Source organism: Podarcis gaigeae, assembly GCF_964106915.1.
Source record: "Podarcis gaigeae genome assembly, chromosome: 5".
Lineage (NCBI taxonomy): Eukaryota > Metazoa > Chordata > Lepidosauria > Squamata > Lacertidae > Podarcis > Podarcis gaigeae.
The window spans coordinates 60,016,578-60,027,743 of record NC_139681.1 but is presented as its reverse complement, the minus strand read 5'-3'; positions in this window follow the sequence as shown (position 1 = coordinate 60,027,743).

The window sequence follows — 11,166 nt, the reverse complement described above, 5'->3', positions numbered from 1 at the left end:
GTTTTCATTTCCCGCCAAAAATCCCCTGTAAAAAAAACACTTCAGCTTGTACGATGTTTGCAAATTTCAAAAAAATAAAAATAAAAATTGTATTTTCCACACGCAATAAGACCCGAGGTAGAAAAGGCGTGAATTCTCTGTTACCACTTTAGGCGTACGAGGTGGGGGACACCTGCTGCTGCCCCCCCATTACATTTATCGTAAAATTCACTCGAAGTGCAGTTGCGCCCCTAGAGTTCCAATGCAAATTCGGGAATTTTGTAGCCGGTGAATAATTTTCTTTTGTATATGGATAGTTAAGAGCTATTGTGGAGGCGAAGAAGACCTACTCTTCCTTATGTTGGGGCTTGAGGGAATAGGAAGGCATAGCCGAGGGATGCATCTTTGTAGGGGGTAATGCGGGTCAGCGGTTAAATTTGCTGGTCTGGGAAGAATACTTTTATTAGCCAGCCGTTTCCCGCTGCAACTCTGAGATGGGTCTGGCTGGGGGTTACATTTAAAGCACCATCCACCCCCCCCCCATTCCGCTGGCGAAGAATCTTGGGAACTGTACTTTGTTGATGGTGGAGTGTATTGTGATGGGTTAACTACTTTGGGGATAAATGTATAGTGTGCATAGGAGCCAACTCCTCTCCTAGGGGCCCGAGGTCCCTTCGGCCCCACAATAAAATATTCGAGGGGCAGCCGCCCCCCAGTTGATGGGCATTGCCATTCAAATAGTGTGCGTGTACTGCGTCATGTGATTGATTATGCGGGGTGAGACTACCTGGGCTCCCCCAATATTTTATACAAGTTGGCACCCCGATAGTGTGTATGAGTTTGTATGCTTTTGTAATTCACCAGCAGGGAGCAGCAGAGAAACTGGTTAGAATGGGGAAGGAGGACCTGAGACTATTCTGGTTTGAAAACGGGACCAGGTTCAAAGCGAGGGCTGGGGGGATTAATAGCAAGCGGGGCGATGCCGATCTGGGGCATGATTAGTATGCCTGAGTCAACTTCAAATAGGGGGAATCTCTCTCTCTCTAGATCTGCAAAAGAGGGATATGGAGTGTTAAGCTTCTGAACGTGCTCAGTGATCCAAAGCTCTCATAAGGCTTGGGCATCACCTTGAACGTTCCATTTATAGACCGTGTGATTTGTTCCACCCGATGCTTTTTGCTACAAATCCAGAACGGATATATTAGAAATTCCTTTTAACTGGGGGAGGGAGACTATAGCATCATGTTGTGCAGCAGCTATCGCTGACCAGGAACCCACAATACAAATCCAGAAAATGGTATCTTTGTGACCCCATTCTGAATGCAGGATGCAATCACTAATGTACTAAGTTTTATATATAAGATAGATAGATAGATAGATAGATAGATAGATAGATAGATAGATAGACAGATTAGATAGACTATCATTTCATTTGACATAGCTTTGTCTTCCCGCATGAACACCACTAGGGGTCACCAAAACCAGATCTATACAAGTAAGTGTACAGGCTGTTCTATTCTACTTCTGTGAAATGAGTGGGTGGATTTCAGAAAATGTGCAAACATCATGAACTGAAGAGTAGGGCTACTCTCATTTGTGAAAATGTGTTCTGTATGCAGAGTTCAGAGTCTGTATACAGTCTCATCCTGCAGCAGCCAAAGTATAATTTTAAAACTGAATTTGTGCATCTTGAGCTTTCCATGTTAATATTGCAAAATATGCACCCACAATTACAAAAATTCTTAACAGACCTTTCTAGCATCTGATTAGGAAAGCATTGACATACAGTTAACATGCAGAAAAGATATCTGACCGTATACACACACACGTCAGAAATCTTATTCACTGTCCTTCACCACTTTGACTTTCCAAAATAATCGTCTTGATCAAACATCAGAATGTCCCTCCACAATTTAAAGTACTTTCTAGATCCACATGCAGTGAGAAACATGGTTAAGACTGTCCTCTTTTCCATGTTCCTTTTTAATTAACCTTGGAACATCTCATTTCACTCTCAGAAAGCTACCTTATTGTGTTGCATGCCACCTCAATCTCTGAGTGTTGCAAAATTCCAGGGGTTCTAGGCTCTCGCCAAGAGTTTGATTTTCTCAGAATGAGGGACAGTGGAGACTGTGGTGTCTTTAATATTTATGGTTTATTTACACATATATACAATCTGAGCCTATGATTGAAGGGCTCAGAACTTCTTCCATAGCTGCAACCTTGGATTCAGAAAGAAATAAGTAATGTCTCTCCGTCTCTGGTTTCTTCCTGACTCCAACTTCTCCTTCACACACACCTTAAATCTCAACTCTGGCCTTTTTCTTTCTAACCATCTCTCTCCAAGAACAAGACAACCACAGGCAAGGTTGACTTTTGCTGACTACCAACTTTTATTTGAGGCCCTTCTTTGTGTGCCTCTTCCATGAGAGGTCTGGAGGGTAGCAACACAAGAGCAAGCCTTTTTCTGCAGTGACTCCCTCCTTGTGGAATGGTATTCAAAGGGAGGCTTACATATTTTTATGTCATGCAAAAACACTCTCCTTCTCCCAGGCCTTTGGCTAATTAAACAATCTATTGCCATGGGGAGGGGTTGTTTCTGTTTGTTACTATGTTACATATTTTTGTGTTTTTATATTGTAAACTACCCTGTGGTCCTCAGATGAAAGGCAGTATAGAAAATAATAACACAGTTAAGTGCAAACAATGTCAAACCACACAACAAACCACTCTAGACATGCCATAGTGGAAAACTATGAAGTCATTCATGAAAGAAAGCCAATGTTGTTAAAATGAATATTCTCCATTGTCCTATTTGCATTCTTAAGGATCTATCTGCCTTCATCCCAAAATCTTTTGTGACCACAAAATTCAACAAGGATTTCTAGGTCTTTCTGTGAAACACACAGAATTCACATACCAGTTTAAAAAGGCACTTAATATATTAAAGGTGATCACAATTCATTCATAATATCCCAGACTCTGCAACTGAAACTTCCCCATATTTCACAAATACATAGGTGGGCAATTCTGGAAATGTTTGCAATGGGCCTCTTCTTATGGGTAGCTGGCAACGACAAGGTTCTAAGCACTTTGCTGTAAAATAACAAGAATTTGTTATCATTAAGCCAGCCAGTAACATTTTGGTTCAGCCTAGGCAGATAGTTTGTATTTGATCCTTTCCTGATTATAATTGTGCACAGTATTACTCAGCTGAGGACAGCAGGAAAACCTTTCCCTTCACACTCTGATACAAATTTGGGTTTTCTGACATAAATAGATTATTAGAGGACTAACTTATCTTGTTTGAAGGACTTAACACTAGATACAAACTTCCCAAATCGGCACAATGGCAATTTATCTTATGATACTGCCACCTTGCTGAAGTTAAGCAGCTCTGGGTCTGGCTAGATGAGTGGCCACCCAGAAACCATAAGTATACTGCCTCAGGCTCCATGATAGAAGAAAAAAAAGGATAGAAATGTAAGAAAACAGACAAGCAAAGTGAAGTGGTGTGGCCTGGGTGGCCATGATGCCTGCTCTGTGTGACCTGCCTTGTGGCCACAGTCAGTGATTTCAGCTCAGCTGAGGCGACAGTTCCCCATCAGTGATTTCAGCTTGTGGAAGCTAGCCTAGCATACCTAGCCTAGCATCCCATCCTCGTCGCCAGTGAAGTGTAGGTGGGTTCCACGAGGCAAGGCACAGCGATAACAGCAGGAACCTTTATTGAACTACATAACTGGGAAACAGGGGCAAAGCAGCTGCTTATATACATTCCTGAAAGTCTGGGCCACTCCCACTCCCAACGTGACTGGCTGTCTAAACTTCCAAGCTGCGAATCACAACTCAGAGTTCAAAGGCCAATGGCAGCGGCCCAAATCCTGAAATGCTCTGTGATTGGACATCATGTATCGAATCAGAACACAGGAGCTCAGATTCCTTAATCCATACTCAAGCTCAAGCAAACTGAATACAAAAAGGTTGCTTCCAGACTGATGTTATTTTAAGCTTTGATTCAATCTTGATACCAGCCAATTCAGATTTTGCCATTAGAGTTGACTTGGAGGTCTTCGGCAACAAACTCACTTCCCCCAAAATCAGAGTTTTTGCGATAAGGAAAGTGACAGGCAAATGTATTGGGAAGTGTGGGGTAGCAATGGCTTGACACAATGCTGTATAGCTGACTAAGAGGAACAAAATATATTTTAGATATGATGTGTCTTGGCTTTGCACTATATATTTTCCTTTTCACTTACCTGCTCCCTTTTTTGCTCTTCTCTCCCCCCCCCCCATGTTTCCAAGCACTTTAACATACAGAAACAGTGAGCATTTGTGGAATGTGTTTATTTAATGTTTGTGTATATGTAAAGAAGAAAATACTTCCATAGACAAACAAAAAGGGATAAAGCCCTGACATTTTATTTTCAGCAGAAGCCCTCTACAATTCTGCATGGAGGATGTTAGGGTCATGGTAAGGCAGTTTTGGAAGATATCCCTCATCATTTGTTGCTATGTTCTGTCTACAAGAAGATAAGACATAAATATTTGGAACATTGTTGTCTTGGTACTGGCTAATGGTCAAGAGACACGATGGAAAGAGCTACGGTATCTCACATGCTTTTGCAGTGGCAAGTATGTGCAGAGAAGGACCTGAGAATAAAATGCCACGTATCTTCAAAAACCCAGTTTCGTAGAGATCCATCTGTCCAAGCATCCCTTAGGTACACAAATTGAAATTCCCTCCTGATGGTTCTGTCTTTCAGGAGCAGATCAGAAATCTCTGAAAGTTGCTGTTGGCCAATCTCAAAATTTGGTAAGCCAACCTTGCTGCATTGGGGGGCCTTACTCTGGCTCATTCTGCTGGGCTTCTGTTCCAAACCCTGTCTTGACTGCACCACTGCATCAGCAGCCACTGTGACATATATGGGAACCAGGAATCTGAGGTCCAGGAGCACAGTAGATACTTGTTGTCCAGAAGTAGTTCCAGTCTTACCTGGGGGAGTTAATTGCCCTTACAGATTCAGGTGGTTAGGGACCCTTTATTGTCCATCCTGAAACCCTAGTGGCTTATCACACAGACTAGTGCATACATGACTTGCTAATTCTAACCCTGGTGAAACTAAAGATGAGAGGTGGTGACTTATCAAAGGCTTCTCAATTAACCCAAGGCTAGAAGGATAAATGTGAGTATAAGGGCACCTCTTCCATTATGTAGTTTAGAAGATTAGGCCCAAGCTGGAGGCATGGATAGCAGCAGAGGGAGAAAGTAAGTAAAAGAGAAAGAGGACCTATTGTATATTTAATAAGAAATAGCTTATTAAACTCCTCTAATGTGCTCATCAATTTAAACCGGGGTTTCCCAAACTTGGGTCACCAGCTGTTTTTGGACTACAATTCCCATCATCCCTGACCACTGGTTATGCTAGCTATGGATGATGGGAGTTGTAGTCTAACAACAGTTGGAGACCCAAGTTTGGGAAACCCTAATTTAAATGGAGAACATTACGAAGGCTCCCAGATCTTCATGATTTTTGTGATCCCCTGCATTGCATCCTTCCTTACTGGCAATATTTTGTTAAACACTAAGGGCTTGTCCCTTCTTTTTGCCCTACCACTTTCCCCTGGTAAAACCTGCTCTTTACCTCTGATTTGGAACAAATAAGAATCAGGTTTTCTGCAGATTGCCATTTGTTCCTGTGCAGTGGTGAAGAGCGTGTTTTCCAGGGGAAAGCTGTGGGGTAAATGCAGAACTGCTCTGACCCATGTCTAGAAAGCATGGAGTAGGCAGAAGTGTGGATGAACCCACACTTTAGGCGCCAACACAGCAACTTCTGTCTTGGTGCCAGTTACGATGGTGGAGTTTTGTTGACTTTAGCCTTCGGCAATTGTAAGATTGTCACTAGCTAGAAACAGGAAGCTTTGTGATAACTTTATGCTGCCCCAGCAAAAGAAGCCTGGCAGGCAATTTGTCAGACTTTCACTTCTTCCTTCCAGATCTAATTATTTGCCCAGACACTGAGCATATATTGACCCCACACCCAATTTCCTCTTCTTTCTTTATTATTCTAAAACACCCTCTGCAGTTGTCTGTGTAGTTATTAGAATTCAAAGTGGGCAGTGATCAGTTTTTCAAAGTTTTGCAGAAATGTTTAATGTTTTCTGCCTTTGACAAACACCCCTAAACAAGTCAAAAGCATTTTTTGAAGAAGCAAGCTGGCCATAGCACATTCACCTAAGTATCTGTAGGCCCAGTGTTGAGGTTTTCATGTATTTTAATGTTCTAGGAGGGTAATCTCTTTCCTCCTCTAATGTTCAGACCAAAAACAAAACAAAACCCTTCTCCTCTTGTAAAATGACCCCAGAGAGAAGAAGCCACATTAGAATGGTGGGTCTAGAGATCAGGGCTTCATAGGTCCACTCCAGACAATATGTTTATTGAGCATTCATCCTAACTTGCCTGCACAGTGGCTATGCATCTTCCTGTTAAGCAGCTGTTTATCCCACACTTTTTGAGTGCATTTCCTAGGCACTTTCTGAACTGCAAAGTTCAGTTTTGGTTTTGTTTTTTTAAGTGAATTTGTTGTGCTGGAGCACTTTACTCCACTTTAATGGTGTAAATCTAAATCTCCAGTTACAGATAGGTAGCCGTGTTGGTCTGCCATAGTCAAAACAAAAAAAATTTCTTCCAGTAGCACCTTAAAGACCAATTTTTTTTTGTTCTAAATCTCCAGTATGCTATTAAATCATCCCTGCAAATATTGGCGGTCTAGAGGCGACCCTAATGGATTCCTCACTACATGAGTTATATACAGGCTCATATTTACAATGGCAAGCTCAAGTCTCACTGGCACAGATCACTGTTGTATCTGGGGCTTTTAAAACACATTACAAATTGAAACGCCATGAAAAGTCCCCTTATGTTCTAATACATTGTCTGTGGCACTGTTTAGAGAAAAACATTTCTCCCTAGAAAGTAGTGCTGCTCTGTGTTTCTTTTATTTAAGGCATGCTTTTTAGCATAAGGAAGTTGGGAAAGGCATGCCAATGCCTCAACAGGGCATGTGGCAAGTCCCTGTGCAAGTTCAACTTTAAACCGTCCTTGTACAGTCAGCTGTAACAAGAGCGATAGTGCAATAAAGTCCATTAGAAACCAGAGAACTGTTTAAAAAAACATGAGTTGATGTTGCCACTCGTCTGGGGAGATACCAGCAGGAAAAACCCAGATGTGATGATTCAGCATACGGGGGTTTGTGGTAAGGGGGAAATATTTTGTGCTTAGTGAAGGCTGCAATCGTTTACATACCTACTCAGTAGTAAATCCCATTAAGTTCAATCAGACTTACACTTAGGTAACTGCATAGAATTGCTGTCTGTTACCTATTTAGCCAATCTTGATTGGATTAGTCTCAATAGACTACAAGTTGTGGGGCAAGTTTTTGAAAAAACGGTATTGCCTGTAGTTTCTGTAAAATATGTCACTGCCTAAAGAGAAAAGCTTTCATTTAACTGTGAGAAAGATGGAATTCCCGTTTATATGGTAAGGGATCCTGGATCCTGAAGTAAAGACTAGAGTATACAAGGATATGTCTTTATTACCCAAGATGTAATGTGTGGATTTGTAGCAAAAATCCAGCAAAGGATCAAACATTTAAATTATAACCAGACTAAAATATCTAGGATTCTGGATAGGATAAAAACTAATAGAGAAAATCCAGAAATAAAACCAGAAGAGAATTTGACCATCTGTAGTTTGGTGGGTGGTGCTGTGGTCTAAATTACAGAGCCTAGGGCTTGCCGATCAGAAGGTCAGCTGTTTGAATCCCCGCAACGGGGTGAGCTCCCATTGTCTGGTCCCAGCTTCTGCCAACCTAGCAGTTCGAAAGCACGTCAAAGTGCAAGTAGATAAATAGGTACCACTCTGGCGGGAAGGTAAACGACGTTTCCGTGCGCTGCTCTGGTTCGCTAGAAGCGGCTTAGTCATGCTGGCCACATGACCCGGAAGCTGTCTACGGACAATCGCCAGCTCCCTCGGCCTATAGAGCGAGATGAGCGCCGCAACCCCAGAGTTGTCTGCAACTGGACCTAATGGTCAGGGGTACCTTTACCTTTACCTTTTAGTTTGGCCTCATACTGCATGACTGCCTTTTTATTAGTGAACTGGGAATGACCTGGCCCACAAACTTTGCATTTGTCTCCTGGTACCATGCCCCTGCTCCTCCCCGTTCCTTAGACTCCAGCCCTATTTCCTAAATCAAAGTGTAAGAGAACAAAATTTAAAACAGGAAAGCGACTTTGAGGAGCTTTCCCAATGTTAGGAAAATATACTTTAATTATACTTCCGCATTTTCCTCTTCTAACTAGAATAGTTTTTGAGGAACTACAGGACAGCATTGTTTCCTCATGATGCCATGCAACTATAAGGACCAGAACTCCTGGCAGTTGCTTGCCAGCCCAAAGATGTGTAGCCACTTGTGCTTCAGCTCTCAAATGAGTATCTCCTTGTACTGGGATGGAAAATGACACTTCTCTTTTCTAAATAATAATAATAATAATAATAATAATAATAATAATAATGTTGAGAATTAGCACAAAAGAGCTGCTTCTGTAGCTCACATGGAAAAACATAGTATACTTGGGATTGCCAAAAATGCTTTTTACAATGTACCTCAGCAAAGACTCCTTAGTAAGCCTAGCAGTACCCAATATCAGGTGTATGAACTGTGCAGTACAAATAAAAGCAGCCACAGTTTTAACGGATAAAAAGCTAGCCATGCAGAAAAGCCCTAATTAGCCAGCTTCTTGCAAGCAGAAGCAGACGGCTTGTGGTTTAAAAACCCTGTGAGCAAATAAACAATTGACTGCATAACCTGTGGAAAAGGCTTAGCAAGCTGAGCAGTGTTCATTTTCTGCCTACCACATGTCCACAAATGAATGTCACCCATGCGACCTGAAGTGGAGCTGACTCATCACAACTCTACCCTCTCATGTGGGAAATAGCATATCCCCCCCCCCCATACACACACTTTCATGCGCTCTGAACCTACAGCGGAATAAACCACTGTTTCCTGAGGCTAGAATGTCAATTGAATAGGACAGGGCATGTGACTCCTGTATTGTTCTTTGTAAGAAGAGAATTTAAACTAAAGATGGTGATATCCAGCCATTCAGGACTATGTGAGATTTTAAAGAAGTGAAACTGAGGCAATGAGTAAGAAAACGACTGCCTGAATCACACATATTTTAGCTTAGCATTATGTACATGAGCCTTAGGCTTGTGTGTTCTCCCCTCTTCCCGGGTGGGCATAAGGAAAAATTGTAGGTTTTTCCTCTCATTTTCAACTAACTGTAGATGTGGTTTGTTATGTGCAAGGTGCATAACTATGGTTAATCTTAACAATGGTTTAGGGAAGCCATTGACGTTGGATTGTTTATTTAAACCATAGTTAAAACTAACCACAATTTATCTGGGTTTGCCTATGACAAACCGTAGCTAGCTGAAAATAGTAGCAAAACTCCTGAATTTTCTTATAGTCACACCAGAGGAGGAGGGCAGATCAGGAGCATGAGGCTCATTCATGGAATGCTAAATGCATGTACACTTTGTACACTAGATATTACCCTCAATCTCTAAGCATCTCATAGTTTATTTTGCTAAATTACTGCAATGACAACAACAAATCTTTATTACGGTTGTAGACCAGCATATAAAATACTGCACTTTGACGCAGTTTTCTTCTGAAGCCAGCTTCACTTATTTTACAATGTGTGGTGAATTCCAGGAGGAATTATACAGTGAAAATGTTTATTGGGGTAGTCATACATTCCACCTTGATGGCAGAAAGTGAGGAGGAATTAAATAACCTTTTAATGAGGGTGAAAGAGGAGAGCGCAAAATATGGTCTGAAGCTCAACATCAAAAAAACGAAGATCATGGCCACTGGTCCCATCACCTCCTGGCAAATAGAAGGGGAAGAAATGGAGGTAGTGAGAGATTTTACTTTCTTGGGCTCAATGATCACTGCAGATGGTGACAGCAGCCACGAAATTAAAAGACGCCTGCTTCTTGGGAGAAGGGCAATGACAGGCCTAGACAGCATCTTGAGAAGTAGAGACATCACCTTGCCAACAAAGGTTCGTATAGTTAAAGCTATGGTTTTCCCAGTAGTGATGTATGGAAGTGAGAGCTGGACCATAAAGAAGGCTGATCGCCGAAGAATTGATGCTTTTGAATTATGGTGCTGGAGGAGACTCTTGAGAGTCCCATGGACTGCAAGAAGATCAAACCTCTCCATACTGAAGGAAATCAACCCTGAGTGCTCACTGGAAGGACAGATTGTGAAGCTGAGGCTCCAGTACTTTGGCCACCTCATGAGAAGAGAAGACTCCCTGGAGAAGACCCTGATGTTGGGAAAGATGGAGGGCACAAGGAGAAGGGGACGGCAGAGGACGAGATGGTTGGATAGTGTTTTCGAGGTTACCAGCATGAGTTTGACCAAACTGCGGGAGGCAGTGGAGGACAGAGGTGCCTGGCGTTCTCTGGTCCATGGGGTCACGAAGAGTCGGACACGACTAAACGACTAAACAACAACAACAACAACAACATACATTCCAAATATCAGGTGGGGTGGGGTATCACCCCACTTCCCATCCACCGCCACTGCCTGCCATCTTGTCCTAATTCTGTTGATTCAGAACTAAGACTGCCTTTTAAACCATGTTTGCTCAGAAGTATGTCCTATTGGATTCCGTGGGGCTTCCAAGCAGCTCCATGCCTCTCTTGCCAATAACAACACCCCATTCTGCACAAGAGCACATCAGTTGCACCAGCCACTGCTCACCGGAGGAAAAAATAGATTGCTGGCATTTTAAAAGGTGGTAGTAGGTGAGTTGTCTGTCGGTCAAAAGAGGGGCTATAAATGCTAAGGATAAGTTTAAACTTTACTTCTGTTGTGTGTTCACTTAGACTTTTCTTCTCTTACCTAGGAGTAAATCCCATGGCTGCAGATGGCAGCCACAGAAAGATGGTTTCTAGTGGGGCAGAGTTGGAGGGACGAAAACTTCACCAATAGGAGGTGGGGTGGGTGGAAAGCTGGTGGGGATGGAACCACATCAAATCATAATGATGTGTACAACACTGTGCAAACTTGACTCAAAACACAGTTTTAGGACACACACACATTTTTAAAA